Here is a 23,924-nt window from a genome sequence, read left to right on the forward strand (position 1 = left end):
TCAGGGATATATAGGCAGCTGCGAACACTTTGGGGGGGCGTGCTCTGGGGCTGTCTCCCTCGCTGGCGAATGTTCGCAGAGGTGCTCTGGAGAAGGAGAGAAGATCCATGCAGTTTACAGAAAGAAGACAGTTTACAAGGAGGCTGAGAATTCTGGAGGTTTTGTATTGAGAGCTGAAGGGCACCACAGCACAGAAAGGACCTCCCCAATCAGATTGAGTGATTGGCAGCTGCTGGTAAAGCTGAACTGTGCCTAGGAAGTAGGGAAACGGTGTTTCTGATTTTCCTAGGACTGGCCAGGTCTGGGAGGGGGAGGCAGGACTATGTGTAAATAAACAATTCTTTTTCTTTTCACCAACTCTGGTATTAAGAGTGTAATTCTGGCGGCGGGCAATCGGACCCCTAACTAAAGAGCCCATGGGTTTTGTTTTCAATTGGAGCAGCCCACGGGTTCTGTAACAATTGGTACCCCAGATGGGACTCTGTATCAGTTTTATTGAATTGTAAGCAATTAAAAATGACTTTAGAGACTTCAAAAATTCAAAAAACTGTTCATAAGCATTCTCATTCAGAGATGGTAGTTTATTTAATAAAACCTATTTGAAAAGATATACATATTTAACTAAAAGCCCGATTTCTTAGAAATTGACTGAACTTTCCCCTGAAAATATAATTTTTGATAGCAGAGGAAAAGAACTCATTTCTTGTAACTTCTTAAAAATATTATGGCCCAAATGTCCAACAATAAGCAGAACTGTCATACTGGCCCATGTTAGTGGCTTAGCATCCTTATAGCCAGTGTTTTGAACTCTGCATCTGATAGATTGCTTATCTCCATTTTGTTTATTTCTTTTTCTGGAGTTTTGGTCTGTTCTTTCACTTGGGCCATGTTTCTCTGTCTCCTCATTTTGGCAGCCTCCCTGTGTTTGTTTCTATGTATTAGGTAGAGCTGCTAGGACTCCCTGTCTTGGTATCGTGGCCTAATAGAGTAGGTGCCCTGTAGGGTCCAGCGGCACAGTTCCCCTATCACCCAAGCTGGGTACTTGAGGTGCATTCTTCGTGTGGTCTTAGTACACCCTCCTCTTGTAGTTGAGCCTTGGTTGCTCTCAGCAGGTCAATGTGAGAAATTGATACAGGTCAGTCAGTTGCAAGGATTAGATGTGACCACTGGCCACCAACCTCCATCCTCCGTGGAGGATCAAGTGTGCAGGGGCAGGGTGGTGGTGCTCCAATATGGTCTGTAGCTGTCCACTGGGTGCATGGGCCCTGGGGTTTCCTGGGTAGTGCAGGCCAAGGTCAGCTCCAATCTGTGCTCTCCCAGGGCCACCCTGCCTGGGCTATAGAGCAGGGGTCTCCAACCCCTAGGCTGCAGACCAGTACCAGTCCGCCGCCTGTTAGGAACTGAGCTGCACAGCAGGAGGTAAGTGTCAGGCGAGCAAGCGAAGCTTTGCTTGAATTACCGCCAGAGCTCTGTGCATCCCCTGCACTCTGCTGGTCTGTGGAAAAATTGTCTTCCACAAAACCGGTTCCTGGTGCCAAAAAGGTTGGAGACTGACCAGTGCCATAGAGCAATTTGAGATGGCTGCTTCTTGTGCTGGGCTTGGAGATTCCCAGCTGAAGCCAAGCTGTGAATCTAGGCTAGTTGCTGCTAGTGCCATGCGTGGGGCCACTTAACAAAAGGCACAGGGGCTGGAGCTCAATAAGGTCAGTTGTTGTATGTTTGAAAGGATATAGAAAGTTGTGAAGCTTGAGTCAAGACCAGCTTTTTCATGTGGAAAAGCTACTGTTAACAGCTATGAGTTGGGTGGGATGGAACCTCAGAGGATCTCCAGGGCAGGGCAAATAGTGTTAGCCAGGTTGATGGAGTCTCAGATACGGCACCCTACTAGCTCTGTGGCTCTGCCTGCTTTCTGTCTCAGGGAAAGCTGTCCCCCAGCTCTCACCTTGATGGCAGCCACTTCAGTTCCTCTCTTATTGCCACTGGTGCCTTTCAAGCTGCTACCGTGGTGCTGAAGCTCAGAGGGAGTGTGTCTGAGCAAGTTCGTGTGTTGATTCTTTAAGAGGACCTGTTTGGAACTCCAGAAGTTTGTTGCGCTGATTCAATTGCTGCTGGTTTTTGCAGCCAGAAGTTGGGGGAATTATTTTGCTGGCACTGATACCCTGGGGCTGGAGGTCCTCCCGTGAAGCTGGGACTCCTCACTCCCAAGATATCCCTCCTTGATTTTTATCCACCACACATGTAATATGGGGCCAACCCATTCCACATCTCCACCCCTCCTATGAGACTGGATGGATGTAGTTTCTTTAATTCCACAGTTGTCAGACTTCCATTCAACTCAATTTCTGCCAGTTGTGAGTGATGGGTTATTCTATAATTTAGTTGTAATTTTGATGTGGCTGTGAGAGGAGGCAAGCTTTGTTTACCTATGCTGCCATCTTGAGTGGAAGCGACTAAGTGATTTACTTTCATGTTTTACTACTCCAACCCTTTAGGGAAATTGTCATTGTGGTTTGTCATGAGATAATGTATGTAAAGCCTCTGTCATATTGACTGGCATAGTATTTAAACAGGGTTTAGCACACAGCCATACCCATTTGTTAACTATTATCTATCACTGCTTTTGCACTGCAGTGGCAGATTTGAAGAGTGTGTCAGAGACTATGTGGCCAGCAAAGACAAAAATATATGCTATCTGGTGGACTGAGTGTTGGCCTGCGAGGCAAGTGTCGCTGGTTCGATTCCCAGTCAGGGCACATGACTAAGTTGCACGTCAGGTCCCCAGTTGGGGGCGTGAGTGAGAGGCAACCACACGGTGATGTTTCTCTTTCTCTCTTTCTCCTTAGAGGTGTCTCTCTAAAAACAAACAAACAAACAAATAAATAATTTAAAAATATATAAACAAATAAATAAATAAGAATCTGATAGCATATATATATTTTTAGAGAGAGGGGAAAGGAGAAGGAGAGGGAGAGAAACGTCACTGTGTGGTTGCCTCTCATTCACACCCCCAACTGGGGACCTGACGTGCCACCTGGTCATGTGCCCTGACTGGGAATCGAACCAGTGACACTTGCCTCGCAGGCCGACACTCAATCCACTGAGCCACAGCAGCCAGGGCTGCTATCTGATTCTTTACAGTAAAAGTTTGCCAACTCATGTATAGGAAACCAACAAAAGTTAGTTTGGTTTACTGTCCCATCCTGACAGGAGGTCAGAAAAATAAAGTAAAGAAACATGGCTAGAGAGTGGGTCACAAATGGCTGGAACCCCAAGGGAGCAAAGATTTTTACCAAAATGAACGAATAAATTAATAAATACTAATAATAGGTAAATAATACTAATAATAGGTGAATAGAGACCCAATTTGTGATTTCCAGATATATTGCCTACTACAGAGTGAACGGCTTTCTCTACAGACAAGGGTAAGCAATGTGCTCATGGAAGGGTTCAAATTCAGTTATGAGTCCTCAGGGGAGAGCCAGATGGAAAGCGTTCAGTGAATAGGTTAAGGATGTTGAAGGGAAATGTGTTAATCATGGAAAATCTCAGGAGCCAATGTGGAAAGAGCTAAAAGGAAGAGAGAGTGGAGAAGGCTCCAGAATGTCTAGAAGAAAGAGCAGGCGTTTCACTGCTGGAAAAAAATATCACGTATTTATACTAAAGAATGGACATAGCTGTAGGAGATCATGGGAGCTCTGAAGCCACTCCCTAATGCCCTGTTGGCACTCCCCACTAGTGGAAGGTCAGCAATAAGAATAAGAAGCAAAGGTGTGAGCAGCACGAAAAGCATGACAAAAAGGACTTATATTTTGAACAGTAACTGAAGATGATAACGAGAATTGTAACCATAGTGGAATAATCCAGCATCACAATTTCAAAAAGATTCTTATACACTTGCTTTAGGCTTGGGTGGAAGCTCCAGGTCTAGTAGAATCACTGGCCTAATGAAGCTGATGGTCTGATCTGTAAACTTTGTAGGCAAGAAGTGAACAGCACCATTGGTGCTTTTTTAGCTATAGGTTTTCAGCAATGTTTATTGATCAAGTTGTTTTCATTTTTTAATCTATTGGAATTATGGCAATCAATATGCCAGACTGCATAGAGGTGATTTGAAATATTTCAGTGGTTAAAAAGAAAAAGAAAGAAAATAAATCCTTATATATTGTCTTTTGATATGTTTTTGCTTTATATTTTTTAAAAATAGCACCATCTTCCTATTTTTATTTTTAGATATTATTTATTTATTTTTAGAGAAAGGGGAGGGGAGGGAGAAAGAGAGGCAGAAAAACGTCAGTGTTTGGTTGCCTTTTGCGTGCCCCCAACTGGGGACCTGGCCTGCAACCCAGGCATGTGCCCTGACTGGGAATTGAACCAGTGACCCGTTTGTTTGCAGGCTGGCACTCAATCTACTGAGCCACACCAACCAGGGCTACAAGAGCACCATCTTTTAAAATATTTTTTTTTAATTGTAGGGAAGTCATGTAAAAGTACCATGATTTCTGGAAAGCTCAAGAAAAAAACAAGCAACCATCTCCAGTGTTGCTTCAGAGGTTCTGAGTCATGAATACATACTCTCATCTCTACTGAATTTTTTTTTTTTAATCACTCAGTGTTCACAAGCCTTTTTCACTACATGTTTTGTAAGTCATGGCATCTCCAGAGTTTTTAAGCAGAGTGCTAACTTGTTTAATATTTATAAAGTACTTTAAGGTAATTTTTCTAAAGATTCCATCCTATTTTGAGACAAAACTCAAAAGCATTTTTACATTTACCTGTTTAGATTCAGTTTAATAACAGTTTGTTTTCTTTTTAACTTGGAAATTAATATTCTTTAGCTCTTTCACTTTTTAAATATATAAAAATTATTTTAACACTGGATTTATCAATTGGTTTGCTCAGGAGTCACCTAAAATCAGGACACTATTAGTAATATTGTCCTGGTGTGCTGAAAATAACTTCTTTGAAGAAGATGTTAGAAAAGGATTTTGCCTTTAGAGAAAGGCCTGCAATTACTTATAGAATTTAGCTAGAAAACATGCTTAAATTCCATTCATATTATGTAAGGGAAAGGCAAAAGTTCAGTGATTTTTCACTCATTCAGTTAAGTTTTTATTGAATATCTGCCGTGTGCCTACACTATTTAGCCACTGCAGATAAATTAAGAACAAAACAGACAAAAATTCCTGCCTTTGAGGAATTTATATTCTAGTGAGGAAAGGTAGACAATAAACAAAATAAACAGGAAAAATATGTAATATGATAAAAGGTGGTAAAGACAAGAAAACCAATTATGCTGGGAAGTGAAAAGGGGGCTTTTGCAAATGGTGTGCTTGCAATTATCAATAGGAATTATAGTCAGCTTTGAACACTCTTAATTTATTCAGAATTCTTTGGGACTTACCAGACACTTAGCTAGAATCTCAAAGTGGGGTTGGGAGAGACAAGAATTAGGACTAATTCTTGTAGTGGTTTGCCCAGTTATCTGATTACTTAAGACCTTATGCATAGCCAGAATAGTATTTCATACCTGGCCTTCCCTGGCTTCTCCACTACCGCTACCACTTCCCTGTCAGTTGTTTTTTATTTACCTAATTGAGACTTTAAAAAAAAAAAAAAAACTATTTTGGCTTCTATTTTAAGCCTGGTGCATTTTTAAAAAATGAAACTTAATGAGTTCTAGAAATGGAAACTATGGAAAAGCAAAATTCCCCTAATTTTTGCTATTGCAGATAATTTGATGATTGAATTCACTTTAGAATTTCTACAGTTTCCTGGAAAGAAATGAGTTACAAGTTTTGGGCTTTTGGTACCAGATAGGCCACTGCCTACACCAGCAACCTGAAGAGGTCACTTACTTTTCTGGGCCTGAAGTCCTCATCTGAGAAATTCTAAATGAAGTGATACTTCTTTTTAATCAATTCAAGTAATTAATTACATAAGCCTACGTGAAATAAAGCTTCCCCTGTTTTTCAGGAAGTAAATATATGTGACTAAAATTAACTGGGTTTTTTGTGTGAGTAAATAGAATATGGATCTTAAGACTGATTTATATGACTGTTCTCCAGAAATGTTTTTCACTAGGAACATATATCAAATTTTAGCATATATTTGTATTTTACATCAAAGTGAATTTTAAAATACAGAAAAGATTAAAGTGCCCTGACCAGTAGCTCAATTTATTAGAGCACATTTCGATACAACAAGGTTGCAGGTTCCATCCCCAGTCAGGGCACATGTAAGAATCATCTCTCACTCTCTCTCTCTCTCTCTCTCTCTCTCTCTCTCTCTCTCTCTCTCTCTCCCCCTCTTTCCCCCTTCCTTCCTTCCTCTCTCTCTCATATAAATTAAAAATTTTTTAAAAAGTAACTTAATGTACATAAGTTGATATCAATTTTTATTAAATTTTGAATGGCTTTGGAAAACTACAGTTTACATATTTTAAAATTTTTTATTCAATTTATTTATTTATTTAATTTATTGAAAGGAGAGAGAGAGAAACACTGATTTGTTGTTTCACTTATTTATGCATTCATTGGTTGCTTCTTGTATATGCTGTAACTGAGGGTCGAATGCACAACCTTGGCATACAGGGATGATGATCTAAATAGCTGACCTACCCAGCCAGGGCTTTATTCAATTTATTTAAACAAAAACAATTTAGCATTTCTCTCACCCCTCCCCCACCTTCCACCTTTTGCAACCACCGATCTGTTCTCTGTATCTATGAGTTTGTTTCTTTCTTTTTCTTTTGTTTTTATCCACATATAAGAAATCATAGGATATATGCCTTTCTCTGTCTGACTTATTTCACTTAGCATAATGTCTTCGAGGTCTATTCATGTCACAAATGGCAAGCTTTTATTCTTTTTGATGGCTGAATAGCATTTCATTGTGTATGTTTGTATGTGCATGTGTATGTGTATAAAACAATTTATCCATTCATCCATCAATGGACACTTAGATTGTTTCCATATCTTGGCTACTGTAAATATGCTGTAATGAACATAAGGGTGCATATATCTTTTTGACTTAGTGTTTTTGTTTTCTTCAGATAAATACCCAGAAGTGGAATTGCTGGATCATATGGTAGTTCTATTTTTAATGTTTTTTTTTAATCCTCACCTGAGGACATGCTTATTTACTTTTAGAGAGGGGGGAGAGGGAGGAAGAGAGAGGGAGAGGAACATCAATGCAAGAGAGAAACATTGATTGGTTGTATCTTCTATGTGCCCTGACCAGGAATTAAACCTGCAACACTTATATTTATGGGACAACTCTCCAACCAAATGAGCCTCACTGGCCAAGGCTATTTATACTGTTTTGTGGAATCTCTGTCTGTTTTTCATGGTGGTTGCATTAATTTACAATCCCACCAACATTGCACAAAGGTTTGTTTTTCACCACATCCTCACCAACACTTTTTATTTCTTGTCTTTCTGTGAGGTAATTTCTGATTGCTGTTTTTGATTTGCATTTCCCTGATGATTAATGACGTTGAACATCTTTTTATGTACCTGTTAGCCATTATATGTCTTCTTTGGAAAAATACACATTTTTCCAGATTTTCTGTCCTTTTTTTTTGTTTTGTTTTGTTTCCCTCATCTGCTGCTCTGCCCCTTTTATTGTACAATTGGATTTTGTTTTATGCTATTGAGCTATATGAGTTTTTTATATTTTTTTATATTAGTCACTTATCAGATACGGGATATTCAATTATTTTCTCCCATTTAGTAAGTTGGCTTTTCATTTTACTGGTGGTTTCCTTTGCTGTATAGAAGCTTTTCAAAATTATTTGCTTTTGTTGCTTTTGCTTTTGGTGTCAGATTCAAAAAAGCATCAGCAAGACCTAGGAGCTTACCACCTCTGCTTTCTTCCAGGAGTTTCATGGTTTTAGATCCTTAGGTTCAATTGTTTAATCAATTTTGAGTTAATTTTTGTGTATGGTGTAAGAGGGCAGTCCAGTCTGATTCTTTTGCATGATGCTGTGCAGTTTTCCAGCACCAATTATTGAAGAGACTGTCCTTTCCCCCATTGTGTATTCTTGGCTCCTGTGTCATAAATTAGTTGACCATGTATGGGTGTGCTTATATATCTTCACTCTCTATTGTGTTCCATTGATTTATGTGTCTGTTTTTAAGCCAATACTATACTGTTTTAATTACTATAGCTTTGTAATATAGTTTTAAATCAGAGAGCATGATACTTCCAGCTTTGTTCTTCTTTCTCAAGATTACCTTTGCCCTTTGGGGTATTTTGTGGTTCCATACAAACTTTAGAATTGTTTGTTCCACTTCTGTGAAAAATTCCATTGAAATATTGGAAAATAAATATTAAAATATTTATATTAAGATCAGTTTAGAGCAACTTTTTTTTGGAACAGTATGCATTGCTTTATATATGAATAAAAGCTTCATAAATAATAATATTTAATTATAATAGCTACCAGGAGGTTTGATAAATGCTTATGTGTATTAACTCAGTTAAGACTTATAAGAATCCTATGAGGTAGGTACTGTAATTTCCTTCATTTTATAGATAAGAAATCTGCATTTCAGAGAGCTTAAATAACTTGTTCATGTTTAAGAGACTTTGAGACTAAATTGGATCCCAGCTCTATCTGATTCTGGAGTCCTGGTTCATTATTAATATTGCTGTCCTAAGACATTTTTTCTCTTTTTCTTTCTTTCTTTCTTTTAATAAATTTTACTTATTTTTTTGAGCGAGGGAAAGGGAGGGGAAAGAGAGGGGAGAAACATCAATGTGCGATTGCTTCTCGCTCACTCCCAGCTGGGTACCTGGCCTGCAGCCCAGGCATGTGCTCTGACTGGGAATCAAACTGGTGACCCTTTGTTTCATAGGCCAGTGCTCAATTCACTGAGCACACCAGCCAGGGCCTAAGATATTTTCATATGAAAGGGTTAAACACAGGCAGAAGAAATCGCCAAAAGAAGATTAGTGGAGAACATAGTGCATTTTTTTGTGAAAGCAGGGATTTTGAACAGATAATTTTCAGTGACCCTCATATACCGCAAAGTTTGTACATCTAGATCTGTCACTCCATACTTAAATTTAAAATATTTTTAGTTGTGATTTATATAACAAATGAATATTCATTAATCCTGACAAATGTGTTTTTTACATACAAGAGAATCCTCAATATGTTCTTCTGATTATATATAATTCATTTTAAGCCTAGTCAAATAGTACGTGCAAACTATTCTCCAAAAAACAAAACAAAACAAACAAACCCCCCCCCCAAAACTATCAACTGTGTTGTGACATAGCTTTTTGCCTTTACAATATTATCCAAGAGTATTATACCTGAAGCACCTTAGGTAACACTATTCTAAATTTATTTATTTATTTATTTATTTATTTATTTATTTATTTATTTATCCCTCAGTGTTTTGGTGTTCAAAGGTACTTTTCTCTTGCAGGTTATTTGTCTGTATTAAATACAGACAAAAATTGTAACATTGCATGATATATTCTGTAATTTAAATTTTTCTCTAAGTTGGTTTCAGTTAGTCTACAAAGTGTTTTTCCTACCAAGTAAAGTTCAAGTACTATGCTCAATAAATTTCATTTAATAGTTAACTGTGGATTCAAAATTAGGGGAGGGGTGCCCAAAAAACTGTAGTTATTTCCTGAAGGCAGGCGCCATGTAGTACAGGCTTCCCCAGCTAGGTGAATGTTCTAGGAACCCATATGTATCAGTGTACCAGCTGGCATTGTTGTGAGAGGTTGTGTTCAGCACCAGCGAATTTTTTTTAAACTTTTTCAACTCATTTGTGCATTTCATGATGAGTTATTTACTAGCACACCTCCCCACACCATGCTGAGCATTCAGCAGTTTTGACCAAAACTGGCATGACCTCCATGCTCCATCCTCCCTATTCCCCCAGTCTCTCCCTGAGCAACATTTTTTTGTTTTCCAAAATGAAAAATACCCTAAATAAGAAACTTTTTGCTGATGTGGAAGAGATGAAACAAAACAAGTGGAAGAAGCACCAAAAGACATGAAATCAACAAGTTCAAAAACTATTTTGAGCAGTGGAAGAAACATCTCAAAGGTGTATTGCATCAAATGGAGAGTACTTTGAGGGTGACTGAAGTTTAAATATGTAAGAATAAATACACAATTTTTAATAAGTAAATCCACTTTTGGTGTGTGTGTGTGTGTGTGTGTGTGTGTGTGTGTGTGTGTGTGTGTGTAGTCTGTATGGAAAAAGTCCAGCCATTGTTAATATAACAAAAATGATTTGCACCACATCAATGTAACCTGGCAACCAAGAAGAGTGGACTGGAATGTGCATGTGTGAATAATGATGACTTTATTGTACTAGTCAGTGGGGGTGGAGGCACCATTGAGTGAACAAGTGTACTGTGTGGCTGTCGCATTCAAAATGCCTGAGCCAGTAGAGCAACGAATATGCATCAAATTTTGCATTAAGCTTGAACATTCCTCTGTGGAAAGTATTTGGGTGATTCAGAAGGCCACAGCAATGGGAAACTGGAGACTGGTAGCTTCATCAAGACAACATGCCCACTCATGCATCACATCTCTTGCAGAGTCTTTTAGCAAAACATCAAATCACCCAGGTGACTCAGCCCCACTACAGCCCAGATTTGGTGCCCTGTGACTTCTGACTTTTCCCAAAACTAAAATCACCTTTGAAAGGGAAGAGATTTCAGACCATTGATGAGATTCAGGAAAATACGATGGCAACTAGGAGAACTGTGTGAGGTCCCAAGGTGCCTACTTTGAAAGGGACTGAGGCATCATTGTCCTATGTACAATGTTTCTTATATCTAGTATCTTCTTCAATAAATGTCTCTATTTTTCATAGTGCATGGCTGGATACTTTATGGACAGACCATATATAAATAATTTATAATAAGATAATGTTGGGAAAGATGGATTTTTATTGTTTTTTGACTCACACCACAGCAAAATAAGTTGTAATTGATTAAAGTTGCAAATGTCAAAAAGTAAAGCTCTAAAAATGCTAAAATAAAATTTAAAAAATAATGATATAATCTTGGCACAAGAAAGAATTTTCTAGGTTTGACAGCAAAGGTAAAAACCATACAGGAAAAGATATGGCTACACGAAAATTAAAATGTGTTCCATTTTTATTGATTTGTACTTTTCAGTTGGGAAAGCAATGCATATTCATTATGAATTCATTGTACATTAATATAAAAACATCATACAATATGGTTATATAAAAATTACTTCAATTCCTCACCCCATAGGTAACTATTTCTAATAATTTATTTATATATTTTAGACCTATCTGAGTACAAACATACACATATAGTGTGTATACCTAAATATATAACCTTTTCAAAACAAGAATCATTCTAAGTGATATTTTGGACCTAGTTTTTCTCCCTCAATGATAAATCATGGACATTTTTCCTTGTCAGCACATATAGAGCTACTTTACTTTTTCTAACATTAGCCTTGTATATTCTATTACATGATGGAATGATAATGCATTTAATCAATCACTTATTTATGAATATTTTAGATTTTTCCAGCTTGGGAGACTTTATTACAGAGCAAGTTATAATAAATATATGAAAGTTTACTACTGGTAATATATGTAAATGGCTCTTTCAAATCAATAATAAAAATACAAACAGCACATTTACATAAGAAATGGCATAAAAGATGATATTTACATGGGAAAAATGGACAATAACATGAAGGACAATTTAGATGAAATACAAATAAATATATGCAAATATTTGGCCAATAAATATATGCACTTACTAGTAATAGAGGTTAAACAAAACAAAACAATGAGATACTCCCTTTCACCCAGCAGATCAGCAAAAAGAGGTTAAAAAAGAATGATAATAAGAGGAAATAATGGTGTTGCAGAAAAAGGCACTTTTATAAACCAGCTAGAATAGTTAATTCATTTGTACTTTCTGCAGTGCAGTTTGAGTGTTTATTAAATGCCATAAAACTATGCATAGTTTTGTGTATAGTTTAAAAAAGATTTTATTAATATTTATTTTTAGAGAGAGGGGAAGGGAGGCAGAAAGAGAGGGAGAGAAACATCAACATGTGAGAATTACACTGATTGGTTGCCTCTCGAATGCCCCCAACTAGGGGCCTGGCTAGCAACCCAGGCATGTGCCCTGACCTGTAATCAAACTGGCAACCTCTCAGTTTGCAGGCCAGCACTCAATCCACTGAGCCACCAGGACTATGCATAGGTTTTTATCCAATAAATTCCTCTGCAGAAATTTTAACTAAAACATAAGTAAGGCTACATTTTAGTTAATTTTTAGTTAAGATTATTATGAGATTGTTTAAATCCTATAGCTTAAAATAGCAAATATTTGCACACCATCTTTGGGTTTGTCTGTGGTGGATGTTTTCAGAGTCAGAGCAGTGGACCTGCAATCTGTGCACTCCACACCGTCTCCTGAAAGCCTGAGTTAGCTGGGTGGCTTTCTCCCCTTGTCTCATAACCATGTCCACCAACGGGAATGCTAATTTACCAACTACCTGCTCTAACACATTCAAGAACAAGGCGAAAGACAGTTCAGACATGAGGCAGTGCTGAATATAAATTAATCTGGAGTTGAGGAAAGCTAAGAAGAATGATCAGATGCTGAAAAGGAGAAATGTAAGCTTGTTTCCGGATGATGTTGCTTCTCCACTGAAGGAAAAACAAAAAACAAACAGACAAAAAAACAAACAAACAAAAAAACAACCCACAACAACCAGGGCCCTGTAAATTGGTCTGTTGAGGACATTGTCAGAGGCACAAATAGCAACAATTTGTAAAGCCAGCTCCAAGCTACTCAAGCTGTTAGGAAACTGCTTTCTAGGGAAAAACAGACACCCATAGGCAACATAATCTAGGCTGGTCTGATTCCAAAATCTGTGTCCTTCTTGGGCAGCACTGATCATAGCCCCATTCAATTGAATCTGCCTGGGCCCTCTCTAACATTGCTTCCAGGACATCAGAACAGACCAAGGCTGTTGCAGATGCTGGTGCTATCCCGGCATTCATTTCTCTGTTGACATCTCCCCCTGCTCATATCAGTGAACAAGCTGTATGGGCTCTAGGAAACATGGCAGGTGATGGTTCAGTTTTCTGAGACTTGATTATCACATATGGTCCAAATGGCCCATTGTTGGCTCTTCTTGCAGTTCCTCCTGGTTTATCACCTTTAGCATATGGTTACTTAACTAAACTTACCTGGACACTTTCAAACCTTTGTCACAAGAAACATGCTACCCATTAGATGCCATTGAGCAAATTCTTCCTACTTTAGTTTGTCTTCTACATCATGATGATCCAAAAGTATTAGCAGATAGCTGTTGGACCATTTCCTACTTTATTGATGGTCCAAATGAACAGATCGAAATGGTCATGAAAACAGGAGTTATACCCCAACTTGTGACATTCCTAGGAGCTACTGAGTTACCAGTTGTGACTCCTGTGCTAAGAGCCATAGGAAATACTATTACTGGGACAAATGAACAGATGTGAAAGTATTTTCTCTCTTTCCAAGCCTGCTAATGAACTCCAGAAGGAAGCTATGTGGACAATGTGAAATATCACAGCTGGCAGCCAGGGCCAGATGCAGAAAGTTGTGAATCATGGGTTAGCCCCATTCTTCACTGGTGTTCTCTCTAAGGCAGGCTTTAAGATACAAAACAAAGTTGTGTGGGCTGTGACCAACTATACAAGTGGTGGAACAGTTGCACAGATTGTATATCTTGTTCCCTGTGACATAATAGAACCACTGATGAATCTCTTAACTGTGAAAGATATCAGAATCATTTTGGTTATTCTGGATGCCATTTCAAATATCTTTTAGGCTGCTGAGAATCTAGGTGAGACTGAGAAACTTAGTATAATGATTGAAGAATGTGGAGATTTGGACAAAGCTGAAGCTCTACAAAACCATGAAAATTAGTGTGTGTACTAAGCTTCAAGAAGAGGATCAAAATGTTGTGCCAGAAACTACCTCTGAAGGCTATACATTCCAAGTTCAGTATGGCACTCCTGGGATCTCTCCTGAGGCATAAAGTTGTCTGTTGTGTACTGTATTTGGTACCAGTTTATCTTACTGTTTCTCTGCTAAGAACTCCTTTAAATGTGGTTGGTTATTCTTTTTTTTTTTTTACAGTAAAACTATACTGGAACAGTTCCAAATGGTACATACTATATGAAGCTTCGCCTCTCAATGTGTTTCTTATATCTATGTGGAATTCCACATCTTGCAGCGTCCTGTTTAAAGATTAAATTCAACCCTTAAAAAATAAAATAGCAAATATTCAACAACTGAATTTTAGGACATCTATGAGACGGAATACTATGCATCACATATATTAGGATTGATGTCGAAAGTATTTTTATGTGGAAAAGTGCAGGCTAAAAAACGACGTGCACAGATGATTGCTTTTTAAGTTACTGTGAATATTCATATGCCTGTGTGTATGTGTAGGAAAACACTGCCACTAAGATCGGTGAGATAATGGAGAATACATTTTCTTCAATTTGCTTAATTGTATTTCCAACGAACACATATTACATTAATCTAATAAAAGCTTTTATAAAATGTTTAATAAAGAGTATGCATTGGTATAAGTTAAAAAATAAGACAGTCTATCAGAAATAAACTGTGAAGGAAACAAAAGCAAATAGAGAACAGCTGGATTGCTGCTGGTGGGGAAGCTTTGCTCTCTATTTAGGAAAATAGCAAATGACTCCCTGTGGATTGGAGCTTTCTCTGTCAATATAAGGATGTGTCCTTGTGACTATCATTTCTTTCTTTATTCTTAAGCCAAGTGGAAAGAGAACAAAGTAGTTAGGAGAAACTGATAAGGACCTTTAACAGATGAGGGTGGGGTGGGGAGCAGGGGAACTAAGAAAACTAAATCTCAATTAACTCTTGAAGTAAGTTTTTGTGGCAAGACCGTAGTCTGGACTTGATAAAGCTACAGAAAAACCTCATTGAGATCTTATTACCAGAGGAATTTTGAGACTAGATTAGCCTGAAAAGTGGGGACCATCTTTTCAGGATACCTTTTAGAATACGTACATTTAGCATCAATTACAAAGAAGCCTTCCTACTGGGTATGGGCATAAAACCAAAATATGATATGTTTTGAAATGTGGTGTATGTTTTCAATAAAAATTTTCCTAATAGATTTTGTATCTAAATATAGTGTTTAGCAATAGCCCTATATGTATTCTTATATTAGAAGAGGAATGTAAAAATGTGTTCACCTACCTCTCTGTTAACCATTCCTGTTCCTGAAATCCAATTGTTTGGACAATGTGACCCTAATCAAGATAACACCTAACATAATTTATAGCTATGAAACCCAAAGGAACAAACAATGACCAGAAGGCTGAATTTGAAATCTAAAGCTATAGTGGAACATCAAGCCTAGCAAAACTATTAAGCCCATGTAATGACTTTTTGCAAGATTGGGCTATTATTTTTAGATTTTTGGCAACAGCTTGTTATAGCATACAAATGATAATTCTCTGATAAATATACAAGTGATGACCTTTCAAGTGAGTCACACAATTTTTTTCTACCTAAAGACATCACAACTGAAAATTAATTCTCAGGACGCCCTCTCAATATAACAATTTAAACAGATGTAAGGTGTATTAATTTATTTGCCTAACATTGTTTGCTAAATGCCTATACTGGCTGATTTAATCCATAACATACTCCATAGTCAGGACTCAAGGTTGGCTCCCAAGTATGAATGTTTGGCCTCATGAAGGATGAATTGACCTCCTCCCCCTCAAAGCTTGCCAGATTCACTCATGTAGATGACTGTTTATATTTTTAGCTCTTTTTAGAAAAATTTATAGAAGCTTACTATTTGACACTAGTCCTCCTGTACTTTTTTGTATTCTAAATCTCACTGTTGGCCTTTTCTGCTGTGAGACTGACTTGTGAATCTAGCTTTGGATTCTGATTTTAGTTTATTTGGTTTTTCATATTTTGGATCCTATCTTTGGCATCTTTCTTAGCTTTTGTTCCATCCTGAGCTTATGTCTCAATTCAAATTCCTGACGTTGACACCCTCAAGCTCCACCTATACACTTCTTAAACTGTGATATTATTTTCTGTGTTCTAGAGACTGAAACCACAGGTGAAATATTAGCTCAGCTAGAAAAACATCTTTCTTAGTCTCTAGATATGATCTTTAGATATAATCTCTTCTGAGGTGGAGGGTCCTCACATATAAACCAAAATGCGTCAATTCAAAAACACTCTGCAAGAGTTATCTGTTTTCCAGTCTTTTCCCCCAAGAGGACAAGAAGAACCTGCTAGACTAGTTGCCATATCTCAGTTAGAGAAGACATCCATGTGATACACATTGGAGACCTGTCTTTCATTTAATGTTCATCTCCTCATTTACTGCCCAGATACGGACACAATTGCCTCAATAGCTTTCTGGTTCATGGATAGTTTATTAGAACAGACTGCTTTTCTTGTACCTTAGTTCTGTTCTGGTGTCGTTCCACCTTGAAAACCCTTCTGATTCTGTCATCACCCGTCAGTCCAGATAAATTTTTATCTGAACATGTGAATGCATGAGGTATTGGGCATATGCTTACTTAGCATGAATTTAGCTCAATACCCTTCATCTTTATTGTGAGTATATGAATTTGATGCCAATCTGTTTGAATTATAATGTTCAATCATTTACACTTAATAACTGAATATGAGAGTATCACTATAATGCTATCTTTTCTGGAAATGCAAATGCTTTGTTTGGTACAATTTTGGAAAACCCTAGCCCCAAATAAGTTTCCCATCAGCCTGTCAAAATGCCTGAAATTCCACTGTTAAGGATTTGTAGGAATTCCTAATTTTATTGAAGACACCTAATAAAATGTATTAGTGTGTGAGTGTGTGTGCATGTGGGTACATGCTCCTGTGTATTTAAAAATGTTAACAATTGTCTGGATATAATGGTGTTATTATTATTTTTATTTTCTTATGTTACCATATTTTTCAAAAATTTCTACAATGAATACATACACTTTATTATCAGAAAAAATATGCTATAAAAATGCCCAAGAATAGTATAAGCTAAAGCTATTGTCAGCAAGTAGCACCTAATTTAATATGGATTTTTCAAACCTTTCACATTAATGCTGGGTAACTAGAAATGAAAATCCTTTCAAAATATATATAAGATCCCCAAAGGAACTAAATGTTAATGTTCTTGTTCTAAAGCAGAATACATCTTCTTATAACACATATTCACATAACATATTCTTTTGTATGTATCAAACATTTTTTTGTCGGCAGCCGTCCGTCTCGAGAGATGATGGTGTAGCTTCTTAAGAGTCTATCTGCACCGCCGAGAATGGCTGTGCAGTCCAACTCGGGAGTGACACAGTATCTGTCTCCTCCCGTGTTGAATCGACATCTTGCGATGACGCTGGAGTGTCCTCTCCAGTGAAGCTGAAGCTACAGAGCCTGGGCAGGGTGATATGGAGTGTCTGCTGTTGCCCATGCAGCAGACCCCCCCTCTCTTCGCAGCTGAAGGGTCCAAGGGAAAGACGGAGTCAATACAGCTTGGCTTCAGGTGCGCCGCAGGAGTTGCCGGTGTTGACTACAACGTCAAACCGCCTTAGGGACTCCGGCTCCAGATTTTCTGTCGGGGTTTACTCCCTTAGCCTTTCCCCTGAAGAGGTATGCCGCAAGGCAGCGGAGGTTTTTTGGAGTCAGAGTTTTCCTTCTCTGATTATCAAACATTATACTAAAATATTTTTAAGGTTTTACTTAGTTTTAGAGAGAGGGGAAAGAAGGGAGAAAGACAGGGAGAGGAACATCGAGGTGTGCAAGAAATGTCAATTGGTTGCCTCCCACACATGCCCCAATCAGGAACCAGGCCTGCAACCCAGGCATCTTCCCTGACTAGGAATGGAACCAGCAACCCTTCACTTTGTGGGATGACCCTCAACCAACTGAGACATACTGGTCAGGGCTACACTAAAATATTTTTTAAATTAAAGTCCTGGTGTTTCTTCTCTTTCTGATGCCATCTTGGTTCTGCATTTCCTGCGCAAAATGCCAGGTGAAGCCACAAAAACCCTGCTGCAGAGCAGGAGTTGCCACAGCCCCAGGCTGAGACAAGATCTGGAACATAATCTGACAGTGATGGATCAGCACCAGGCAATCACACAACAAGCCCAGCCGGCAGCAGCAGCTGAAATCCAAGAAGATTCAGTCAGTAAAGCAAAACAGAGCTGAGTGAAAAGAAGACATGGGAGACTATATTCAAACTGGGTCTTCGATAGGTTACAGGGCTACTAGGGTCACTATCAGAAAATCTAAGACTATCCTCTTTGTCATCACAAAACCAAATGTCTACAAGAGTCCAGCTTCAGATACCTACATAGTTTTGTGGGAAGCCAGGTTCAAAAATTTATCTCAGCAAGCACAGCTAGTAGCTTCTGAGAAATTCAAAGTTCAAGGTGAAGCTGTCTCAGACATTCAAGAAAACACACAGACTCCAACTGTACAAGAGGAGAGTGAAGAGGAAGAGGCTGATGAAACAGATGTGGAAGTTAAGGACATACAACTGGCCATGTCACAAGCGAATGTATCCACAGCAAAGGCAGCAAGCCCTGAAGAACAACAGCAATGATATTGTAAGTGCTATTATGGATTTAACAATGTAACCATCTAAAAAGGAGGATCTTTTCTGATGTTTCAAAAGACTAACTGCAGCTAGGTTGGAAATTCGTACTGTTTCTATCATTAGCAAAGTCATGACTTCTTGTAGAATGAAAAAAAAAAAAAAAAATCCTGAAAAGGCCAACATTAACCTTCTTTATTTTCCCAATATTGCCCAGACCTTCCATGGCAGGATTCATTCAGAGGGTCTTTTTTATAGACAATATAAGTCACATTTCTAAAAATATTTCAGAAATAAGAATGTGTAAGGCTGACCCATTTTAGCTTAAAGTTTACCCCATTTTTATGCTATAAACAATTGAAATTTAACTTAAAATAATTAATTTATGATGGTAAGCATTATATGATGTCTACTCACATCAGCTTCAAGATCTTTTCAAAGTCAGGTAAATTCAACCTTGATGTCGTGGGAGTTCAGGGATTAAAGAAATGTAGGTTCCTCCAAGAGTAGCTAATTACCTATTCCATTTTCAGGTATATTTATGAATAAGTGACTTGTCTTCCTTTCACTTATTCATTCATTCACTTACTCAAATACAAGGTGGGGCAAAAGTGGGTTTACAATTGGTCATAGGGCAGATAATACAATAAATAATAATGTATAAATAAACTGTGTTTTGTGTAGTTACAACTGTAAACCCACTTTTGCCCTACCCTGTAATTCCTAAGCATGTCCTAGGCATATACTAAATTTGTGGTATGGATATTGTAGTGAACAAACCAGACATGGGCTCTCCCCTGATGAAGCTTATAGTCTAGTGTGTTCCTGTTGTGGATGAAAACAGGGGTCCTAGGGAAAGTAACCTCATGGTGATCTGATTTATGAATTCCTATCTGGGCAGATCCTGGTGGGTAGTCATTGCCTCAGGCGTATAACCTCTTTGTAAAAGGCTTATCTTTGATTTAAGCAAGCCCTGTCCATTGTCTCTGGGCATCTAGGTTAATAAACCTTTGAAATGCCTTTTTTTTTTTTTTTTCAGGCCCCTGCTTCTAAGGCACAACCACTCTCAAGAGGACACAGAATCTTGCCCTCGCCAAGTGACTCAGGTAAGTGGCAGGTGGTCTCATACACCAAAAGGTTGCAGGTTCGATCCCCAGTCGGGCGAGTATGGGAGACAACCAACCACTGTTTCTCTCTCAGATAGATAAAACATGTCCTTGGGTGAGGGTTAAAAAAAAAAGAAAGAGCACACAGTCTTAACCTGTAATCTGATCCCTGACTTGTTTCTCCCACCTTCATGTAACTTCCTTTACATTTCTTCCTTAATCTCAAATGCATAAAAGACTCACATTTTTATAAAAAATGTCTACAGGTTTTTCTATTATGTTAACACTGGGAGACCACCCTTATCAATTGTATCTTTCTCTCTTTTTTTTTTAGATGTAATTTACATACCATAAAACTTACCCTTTAAAGTACCAGTTGTATTTTTATTCATTTATTCAACTATTTATTTGTTAGCCTAAAAATAAAAGACCAAAAAGTAAGAGTCTGAGATCCAAAAGAATAACTATTCAGGAAGCACTCACTGATCCAAGTAGAAACCCAAATAATGTTCCAATTAGAAGGTAAAGACAAGGGGGTATTTAAGAGAAAGGGAAGGGGAATAATTACATGAGGAGAAGGAAGGAATTTCAATAGGTACAGGTAGGCTAACACAGTGATGCCAATTCTAAAGAATGTCTTTAATTTTCATTTTGTAAGTCATAATGCAATTGTCTGAAATATGATGCTGCTTTAGGCCCAGTCCAAAGGATATTTTTCCCAGTTTTAAAATTACAAAGTTTTAAGGAGTAAGATGAACAAAGCAGTTTCTCTCTGATGGCAGCAGTTCTTGGACTCAATTTTAAAGTTGTTTCTTTTATATTATTTTTACACATTGAATGTTGGTGTAACTGAACAGCGAGTGGGTTCCTGCTGCCTGCCATCACCCTCTCGGCAAAATTCCAGAGGCAAAGGTTTTGGTGATAAAGGAAAGGAGTCTTTATTCAAAAGCTACACAATTTTGGAAAAACAGCTTTCCACATGCATTAGTCACTTAAGCCTATCAGTTAAGGCTAAACTCTATATAATTCCTGAGTTCCCCAATCATTCCCCCAGTTAGTTTTTAATTATCTTATTTCTATAGGATTAGTTTACAACCTAAAACAGCGTAAGATACAAAAGCTACACAATTTTGGAAGAAAGGAAGGCTTCTGCCTCAGAGCCCATCCCCTCTAGAACATTCAAGAATAACCCTGCCACCCTCTGCCAGGCCAGCCTGCTCTAGGCTGTGCCTTGAGTTTATTCTCCCATCCAAAATACCATCCTTTGGGAAACACAGGCAGCTGTAGTACAATCATCATCCAGGCATCCTTGAGGAAGAGAGAACCCAAGAGCCAGTCTCTGCACTCCTTTCATTTTAAATCTTCTGGCCCATAATTCCACATGCTCTAGGAGCATTGGGCTTCTCAGCCAATGCCATCCTAGGCTGTTTACCATTGCCTCAGGCAACTCCTCCTACAGCCCCTCCTTACTCTCCCCACCCCCCGCCTTTCTCTCTCTCTCTCTCTCTCTCTCTGAAATCAATAAATAAAATTTAAACAAAAAGATTGATGGAACTCAGAAGATACAATTGGTTAAGTGCTCAGGAGTTTTCCCTATCACTAGGTATAGCCTAGTGATATCTTTGTGAAGCTACACCCCAGCTTTAATACAAAATCACCAGGGATCTTGTTAAAATGCAGATTGTGATTCAATAGTTGAAGGTTGGGCCTCAGATTCTTTATTTCTTTTTTATTTTTATCTTCATTTCTAATAAACTGACTAGTGCTGCCCACTCCACTGGTCCACAGACCCCACTTTGCATACCAAAGAGACCATGTCTCTAGGAGGAAATGTGCTCTCTCCCTCAGATGTTTGCGTGAGGGCTTCTTCTGCCTGTACTGGCAGCACCTTAGCCAATACAGTCTCTGCTCCACCCACCTCAGCTCTTCAACTTGTTTCTAGTTCTTAGGACTTCAAGTGTCAGGACCCACAGCTGTCCGACCTGCAGCCAGTTCTTGGTCTCAATAGAAACTCTTTGTTCTGTTTCTCCTTAAGGTGCTACCACCCGGGATGGAAGGTCTGTATTGCCCCCTACCCCATCCCTTCCTAGGATACCGGATCCTTTGTTTGTATTTACTGCCCGTTAACTACCTTTATCTAAGAGATAAGAAACATCAATGGAAACCAGCTGCCCTTTGCTCAGCCTATTTCATTGACTTTGATATAAACCTTTGCCCTATTTTCTATTTTCACCCGAAGTTTGCTGTTTATTTTATGGGATTGGGAAAGGTGGTTATAGCTCAAGTCTTGTTTTGATCTTTGAATTCCTTAAACATTTTAGAAGCCAGTCACTAAGAAGTTTTGTATTAGCTGTTTTTAGGTCATATAATTACAGACTTTGAGAATAGGAAGGGGCTTTCAATAGTTTTAGTTTAACCCTTCATCTGACAGATAGAAAACAGAAGCCCATGGAGTTCCTGTACTTCACCAAAGACTGAGATGTTGTGTCCCCACACCTTTAAACTGTGTTCCAGGAACACTAAGTAATTGCTTTGATCTGGCTGGACTGAGTTATTTTCGTTTGGAGGATTAGAGGCAAAGGCTTCCTTCCTCCCATACCTCAACCAAAGGAGTTCCATTTATACAATAATACTTTCATCTGTTTCACATGCTAGACTTCCAATATAGATCTTATTTGAAAAATGAGCTATATCTACAAAACTTTTTTAACCCATTTCACCATGCTGCCAGCAAATTAGTCTTAATTTCATATCTACAGTTTAAGAGAGTCATATTTTTCTATTCTCATTTTAACTGTATAATTTGAGCCAGAGCTAAAATTCTACATCTGTGGAAAAGCTAAGGAAAGGAGGTCTGACACTTAGAACATTTAATGTAATACTTAAATACTCTTCTTTTTTTTCAGATTTAATGTGTTTTATTGATTAAAATATTACATTTGTGCCAATTTCCCTTCCCTCTGCTCCCCTCCATCCGGTGGCCCCCCTCCCTCCAGTTGTCCCCCCCCTTTTAGGTTATGTCCATTAGTTGTGCATACAGTTCCTCCCAACCTCTCTCCGTCTATTCCATTCCCTCCTACCATGATCCCCAATTCCTATATCATCTCCCTCCCTCTCCCCACTCCCCCTCCCTGTTGACCTCCCCCCAATATGCTTCCCGTACCCACAGTTCCTTTTCCACTCTCGTTGCCTGTTTAGTTTGCCTTTGTTTCGTCTCCCTAGCTTCTGTTTTTTAAACCAGTCCCTTTAACATCTCATATAACAGTGGTTTGGATCTAATGAACTCTTTCAGTTTTATTTTGTCCTGGAAACACTTTCTCTGTCCTTCTATTCTGAATGACAATTTCGCTGGATAGAGTATTCGTGGTTGTAGGTTTTGGATTTTCATTACTTTGAATATTTCTTGCCAGTCCCTTCTTGCCTGTAGGGTCTCCCTTGAGAAGTCAGCTGATAGTCTAATTGGGACCCCTTTGTATATAATTCTTTTCTTCTCTCTTGCTGCTTTTAAGATTCTCTCTTTATCTTTAATTTTTGACATTTTGATTATAATGTGTCTTGGAGTGGTTCTCCCTGGGTCCAGTCTCTTGGGAACTCTCCTTGCTTCCTGGACCTGCAAGTCTATTCCCTTCCCCAAGTCCGGCCAAGATGGAGGCTTAGACGGACACGCTAGGTCTCCCTCTACAACTAGAGAGGAATACAACTACTTCAAAACAAAGGATAACTAGAAATTCCAGAAAATAAAACTACACGGAAGCCCAACATATGAAGTTATAAACCAGCGGTGCCATTTGGGCAGGTAAGAGTTAAAGAGGGCAGCGCTGTTTGCGGTCGCACCTGGGACAGCGGCGGGGCGGCGAAAAATCCCGGCTGCAGTCAAGCCCCTGGCAGTGCGCGACCCCAGCGCTGGGGAAAGCAGCCACCGCATCGCCTTGAACAGTGAGGCCCAGGGGGGCGGGAGGACGGATCCCGGTCTCCTAGCTGAATAACTGTGTGAATCCATCTTGGACCCCTGCCCCCAAAGAAAGCACCACAGGGCTGCGAAATAGGTCGCGGACAGGCGCCGGTCACTGAATTGTGACCCGTACACAGGCACTGCCCCCTACAGCCGGCCCAAGAAAACAAAACGCATCTGTCAAAATGAGGCAGACAACTATAGA

The 23,924-nt window shown here is 38.7% G+C and overlaps 1 long non-coding RNA gene and 2 pseudogenes across 1 annotated transcript in view; all 3 read left to right on the top strand.

Annotated features, from left to right (window-relative positions):
* LOC150012919 (uncharacterized) overlaps positions 1-23,924 on the top strand; it is a 31,267-nt gene that overhangs the window by 4,396 nt on the left and 2,947 nt on the right. The window contains exon 2 of the long non-coding RNA XR_016510541.1: positions 19,701-19,767. This is a non-coding gene — a long non-coding RNA (uncharacterized LOC150012919). The remainder of the gene's footprint in view (positions 1-19,700; positions 19,768-23,924) is intronic.
* On the top strand, positions 12,495-14,065 carry LOC150012920 (importin subunit alpha-1 pseudogene; annotated as a pseudogene).
* LOC150012921 (nascent polypeptide-associated complex subunit alpha pseudogene) lies at positions 18,049-18,704 on the top strand (annotated as a pseudogene).

This window comes from Furipterus horrens, unplaced genomic scaffold (genome assembly GCF_987537825.1).
Source record: "Furipterus horrens unplaced genomic scaffold, mFurHor1.1.pri manual_scaffold_4, whole genome shotgun sequence".
Lineage (NCBI taxonomy): Eukaryota > Metazoa > Chordata > Mammalia > Chiroptera > Furipteridae > Furipterus > Furipterus horrens.